The sequence below is a fragment of the Palaemon carinicauda genome, chromosome 1 (assembly GCF_036898095.1).
Source record: "Palaemon carinicauda isolate YSFRI2023 chromosome 1, ASM3689809v2, whole genome shotgun sequence".
Lineage (NCBI taxonomy): Eukaryota > Metazoa > Arthropoda > Malacostraca > Decapoda > Palaemonidae > Palaemon > Palaemon carinicauda.
In genome coordinates, this window is record NC_090725.1 from 238972871 (window position 1) to 238979827 (window position 6957).

Genomic DNA, 6957 nt, shown 5'->3' on the forward strand with positions numbered 1-6957 from the left:
AGTGTCTTTATAAAAATACTTAAATGTAATCTTATTTAACAAAGAACCTTACGGAATATCACGAATCTTTAAACGGACCTAAAACTGAACACGATCGCTATTTATAGCTATTGGTTAACAGGAAGTTTAGGTTAAAACTATCCCCACTGATATACCTGTGGAATGGATGGCATAAAATCAGTCGATCATCTGAGTTAAAGATATTAATAAAGAGCCAAGTTACGAAGCAGGTCACGTAAAATGGATTGGGAAATACCATTGGGTCTGAGTAAATAAAGAGGAATTGTAAAGATAAGAGATAGAAAAATAAGGGACGCGTAAGCACAGGGGTACATGATATGTATATTATGATACATTACTCATCACTGTCATAAGCGGGTATTCGGTACAGGGTAAAATTATGGTTCACAGAAAACAAGTTCTGAAATTAATGTTGAACTTTTTATTGGATCGTGTGACGTATTTATCACATGCACAGTGGTCACATACACATTTTTCACACAAATTAGTTCCACTTGCATCTATTACATCCTAGAAATAATTATCTATATGTAGAATTCATAAATGCTATTCCTCCCTGTGATGCAAATATAAATATTATTTCACACGTTCCTAATATGACTTAAAGAGTGGGAGGAGAGACCGGCCTCGATCACTATCTTAGGCCTCATGAATAAGGTAGGATTGAAAAGTGATCCAAACCGTTGACATACCACATGAACCTTCAATTTTATAATAAAGGAAAATAAATTGTACGGAAAAAAATGATCATGAATTTCTTTATGCACATATGAAGATGATGTAGAGGCGATGCCTTCTGTGAGGCACTACTTCTTTCCCTCCAAATATTTACCTATGTCCGTCAATCAAGTTAGTTTTGCTAATAGGGACAAATTCCTTATTTAAGCTTAATCTTTAGGAACCCGAATCCTGAACTTCCCTTGTCTTAACCCTGGAGGTAGTACGGGTGTGGGGTATTCGTAAGCCCGAAGCACACCATACAAAGTGTCACTGAGTGTCTAAAAAGGAACAAGGATCACTATCCTATCTAGCTGGTTTGTAAGTTATTAGGAGTACTCGCCAAGCTCCTGCTGTATGTGTGCTGTTTAAAATTGTTAGTCCTCGTGGATAAGAAGAAAAAATCAAGGAATACGGCTTTACAATAGTAATAGAGTGGATAAAGAAATGCAATTGGAGGAATAATGGAAAATCCGGCAAATGATTCGTTTAGCCGACAGTTCTATTCTATCTGGTTCACATATTCAACCTTGAATTTCAAAATCAGATAGGGCATCAATATCTAAAAATTATTTTCCGTAAAACATGGATATCAGAGTTTAAAACGACGCATTTTTAAAAAAAACTATATAAGATTTAATTGAAAGCGATAGGGGAGAGAGACACCAGACTGCTCCTGATAGTGTAATCAAAGCATCCGATTGTTTGAGTATAATTTACTTGCTATCTACTTAAAGCAACTAAATTACTTCAGCGATCCAATAACCAATAACTATTGTAACAGCAGCTCTTGATGAGCTCAACAAAATTTGTTTCGAGACGCCATCGTAGTCAGTCGTCACAGTGGCACGTGAAAGATCGTATCAAGTAGGGGTATAACTAATTCCACCTTCCCCCGCCTTACGTAAAGTCAAGTAAGAGAGAAATATCAGGGTAGCGAGAGTAGCAGAGTAGACCCCGTCTTTCCTCATAGCTTTTCATTATGAAAACTCATACAGTTGGCAGGTTTTCATCTACCCAAAGATTACTGTCACACTTCAAAGTACCCATCGCCTTCCCAAACGCAGTACATTCCATAGACAATAGACCGGCCTACCTTTACACATCCTGCAAAGAAGGCTCATGGCAAATTGATATATAAAATCAACATACATAAATGACTTGAGGGATTCACCTCACAGAAACCGGACAGAATGAAAACAATCCATGATCTAATGAATGGATTACGCGTGAGGGTTGAGAGGAGAATATGAATAAATGGTGGATGGTAGAAATTCTGAAGAGTGATAAAATGGCACAATTGGTTACTGGAAATTCTATATTTCTTTTTGTAGCACAAAACTTTCTATGTTCTTATTTGCAATGATAATGCAGAGCTTCTGAAAGGTAATACAACATATTAATATAAATTGTTATGGTAGCCTATTGGAAAAGTCCGAATCGCAATCCACGTGTCGGGAAATCAACACCCCCACCCCCCAACTTCTCGTCGGCAGCTATTGCTTGGCCGTCACAGGCCCAAGCTTATAAAGAGAGCAAATGTCCCTGGCCTCTGACACCCATGAGAAAACTTTCAAAGGAATTGAAATGAAAAAGGAATGCATACAATGTCAATATGTTTCCTGCAAAGTGAGTAGCCTACCATAAAAGGGTCAATGTTAAATAGTGTAACTGTATCATTTCTCTTCATATTAAAGGCGATGGGATGTCCCATCTGTTCTCAATACCAGTCCAAATAAGCAATATCATTTAACTATTCCCTAGTAGTTACCAGGCCTCTCCCAAAATAATAGCAATAAAATAAATATTCAACAATCCTTCTGCTCCAGGAAAACGCCATTTTATGGAGAGAGAAAAAAAAAAGAAAAAAAAAATTACTATATCTTAAAGGCCGACAAAAGTATTTTTATTTTTCAGGATTGATTTTAATAAATTTACTCAAAACGGACAATAAAACTGATAAAAATAAGAGGTAAGAGTAATTTCAATAATGTGTCATAAATTCTATAAAACACTTTTCCTAATACATACGAAGTAATTGCACCCTATTGAAAAAACAATAAACTACGTAAATGTTGCAAGGTCTGATTCACGTCTTGAAAGACAGGACTGGTGCAAAGCGAAACATGGTTATAACCTGTGGAAGCCAATATACAACGACATCCTAAACCAACAGGGAAATATAGAGCCCCTAAATATGTTTTTGAAACAAGTACAAAGCAACCACAGAAAGGCACAGTAGACTGGAGAAGATATCAAAGAAAACAATATACTCCATTTTTTTTTTATCTAGTGCACGTGGAACACGAAGGCTTTAATTGTTTTAAATCTGATTTCTAGCGGAGATCCGCTCTCGGGCAATTTTCAAGTCCACCACCACTGCGGTGGACTATGACAGCAACAACGTCAGTGAACTTTTATCTCACTGAAGTAGTATGGAACGGATTATTCTGCATGAAAAAAATTTTAAATAGTATATACACCAATTACGATATATATATATATATATATATATATATATATATATATATATATATATATATATATATATATATATATATATACATATATATATACATATATATATATATATATATATATATATATATATATATATATATATATATATATATATATATATATATATATATACATACATATATATAATAGTTTATAGCATATTATCATAATTATCATTATTATTATAATTATCATCATCATCATTACTACTTACTAAGCTACAACCCTAGATGGAAAAGCAAGATGCTATAAGCCCAGGGGACCCAACAGGGAAAATAGCCCAGTGAAGAAACGAAACAAGTTAAAATAAAATATTTTAAGAATAGTAACATCAAAATAAATATTTCATATATGAACAATAAAAACTAACAAAACAAGAGAAAGAGAAATTAAATAGAATAGTGTGTCCAAGTGTACCCTCAGGCAAGAGAACTCTAACCCAAGATATTGGAAGACCATGGTACAGAGGCTATGGCACTTTGGATTATCCTTCACCAATAAGAGCTGCTTACCATAACTAAAGAGTTTCTTCTACCCTCACTAAGAGGAAAGTGGCCACTGAACAATTACAGTGCAGTAGTTAACCCCTTGAGTGAGGAAGAATTGTTTGATAATCTCTATGTTGTCAGGTGTATGAGGACAGAGGAGAATCTGTAAAGAATAGGCCAAACTATTCGGTGTATGTGCAGGCAAGGGGAAAGTGAACCGTAACCAGAGAAAAGGATACAATGTAGTACTGTCTGGCCCGTCAAAGGACCCCATAACTCTCTAGTGGCAGTATCTCAACAGGTGGCCGGTGCCATGGCCAACCTACCACCTACCAAACTTAACATATAACAAAAATGGGATCGGAACTACTAATCCATCCTTTTGATAAAACCAAACCTGGCTATAAAATGAAATTCGTATTTTTTAGACAGAAATATAATTTTCAACAATTAAGTTTATTTCATTAACACATGATTATGTATATTATGCATAATATGAGCATATCGCAAGTAATAAACAAGCCATACAAATGTTATCAACCATAATCTACCTCCCGAAAATTGATCATAGATGTTTAATGAATGATTTAATATATCATAATGCACTTGAATAGAAATCAAAGGACAAAAAATATTCACACTGAAGGAAATAAAATCGCTAAACTTGAAAATCCTTAATATATGTATACCACACTAAGCATCGAGAGCGGTCAGAAAAAACACTATAAATATACCTGCTTTGCTGATCCTTAAAATTCACAGAACTGTCGACAGTGAATAGTGGTTCAGGTTACACGAGCGCAGAGAGAGAGAGAGAGAGAGAGAGAGAGAGAGAGAGAGAGAGAGAGAGAGAGAGACAGTAAAATAAAAAGTAGTATTACTTCCATGAAGAAATTTGGTTGTTATGAATATAAAGGCAAACATTATTACTATAAGCAATCCCTATAAAAGTAGTAGTATTAGTAATATAAAGAAACACTAAAGAAACACTAAAGAAAGGTCCAAATCCAAATCAATTTAAACCCTCAACTGAGTTTAGTCAGTGACAGTCGTTCATGCTTTGTCGAAGTGAAATGTTAAAAAGATTTGAAACTGAAATCCTCTTTTTGATGACAGCTCGACTTCTCCGGCACTAGTGGAGTATTCCAAACTTTTATTTTATTTAGTGAGACTACGGCATGACGTTATATGGATCTGTTTCACTTGAATATATTACTTAAAAAGTAGAATACACGCGATTCACTTGAAATTACAAACAGAAGTAAAAATAAAGTAATGTCTAACGCAATTATCAAAATGTAGAAAATCATGAATAAAACAAAGAACTCTAATTAGTAGAACAACAGAGAGAATGAGGGAATTCAACCTAGAAGGCCACATTAGGAGGTTGTCAGAACCTAAAGCCATCTTCATATTAGCCAGATGCTTCCTTTGTTCTTTCAGAGAGCTGATGCTATATAAAGTCAACGCACAAGTTTCCATCCTTGCACAAGCCAACGACAGCTCTTGAAGCTGCGGAGGGTTCCACCCTCAAGTTTTACATCGCCGTGATATGTAAGTAAAATTTCAATGTTATTTTAAGAATTCATTCCAGTCGTTATCGTTGAAATATATACACATAACTGGATCAGTCTCCTCCGCACCAATATACAGTGGTACCTTGGCCCTTTCGTGCAGGGTAGATTGCAATAACACAGATTCAGGACACAATAATGAGGCTGACATAGTTAAATTTATGTTATACTACCGCGCCAGTATACAAAGTTTGTTTATACGGTAAACAGAAAGACAAATTAAAAGCTACACAATCACCTGATATGTAACTGTATAAACTTACATATTTCTATGCATGTTTCACGGTACATTATAACAAAATAGCCAAATTCTCCTCGAGAAATATCTTCCCAATAAAAGAGCATTATTTATCGTCATTACATTTATAATATAATTCAAGTTCTAATACACAAGGCGTAAGAAAATATGTACCTTACCAAAGCTTTTAAAAGTTGATTCTTATTCAAACGAAGCATTATTGACAGGAGGGTATCAGATTTGAGTTCTCACAAATCGCATTAAAATTCATGGTGACATGTATATATACTTTTGTTTTTATGTTCCGACGAATTTTTCCATTTTTATTCTAAGCAGCTCCTCCCTCCCCCCTCCCCCCTCCCACACCAACCTGACTTTGAGCCCAATGTATCATACAGGTAAAGTGAAGAGAGGAGGTCTAACCTTAACGTTAAGCCCTACATCGCCAGGGGTTTTAGGCTACATGTACTGTACATGGACATGGACAGGGAACTGTGCCGTATCATCTAACCTGACTGGTCCTCCGGGTTAGGTGGCAGAAAGAATCTCCAAAACAGTCGGTATCTCTTATCTAGCATATAAAAATATAAACCATATATAAAGTACAAAGATAATAAAACACGAAAAATTTAAGAGTAAACTTAAACAATTCTTGTGGACAAAATATGAAGAGATTGCAGCATGGAAAACAAGATGATCCGAAGGAACTATTGAAATGTCAGTGACAAGAATGAAAGCTCAGGAAAACCAAAATAACTTCCCTGAAAATAGAGAAAGTACATTATTGGTTACTATGTGCATGTGGAAGCTTATTAACTATTTGCCAACTACTTATGATGTTCAGTTGCCATATGAAAGAAGATAACTAATCCCTGCAGTTTCTAGCGATGAATAATTATCCAAAAATTGTCGACAACACAATTTACTCCCAAATTATACAAAAATTATTTAGGAAAGTAAGAAATTCCGTAAGGTCTGAAAGAAAACAGCAATACAACCAACTGTTTTTCTTTAGAACAAAATATAAAGGTCACTTATCAGAGGGTGGGTATGTCATAGTTTTCACGGATATTCACAAGCATCGGCTATGCTTACTCATGTTAATCTAACTCCGGTTCTACCCCACTGACTACTTCAAATTAAACTCTTGTTCTAATTTCCGCAGACTCGAGCTATTTCAAAAGAATTTCTAAGCAGAGATAGAAGACATAAATACCCTGAATAAGCATCACTTATCACTGCCTAATTCATTTTCAACACATTTCTCTAATTATCACTTACTGGTTTTGTATATGCTCACACGTAAGTTTCAATGTTTAAAGGCCACTCATGAATGGGAGAGGCAAGGAACAATGACAATGCCATAGCTAGCAGGACAATTCCCCAGAGACTGACCGTG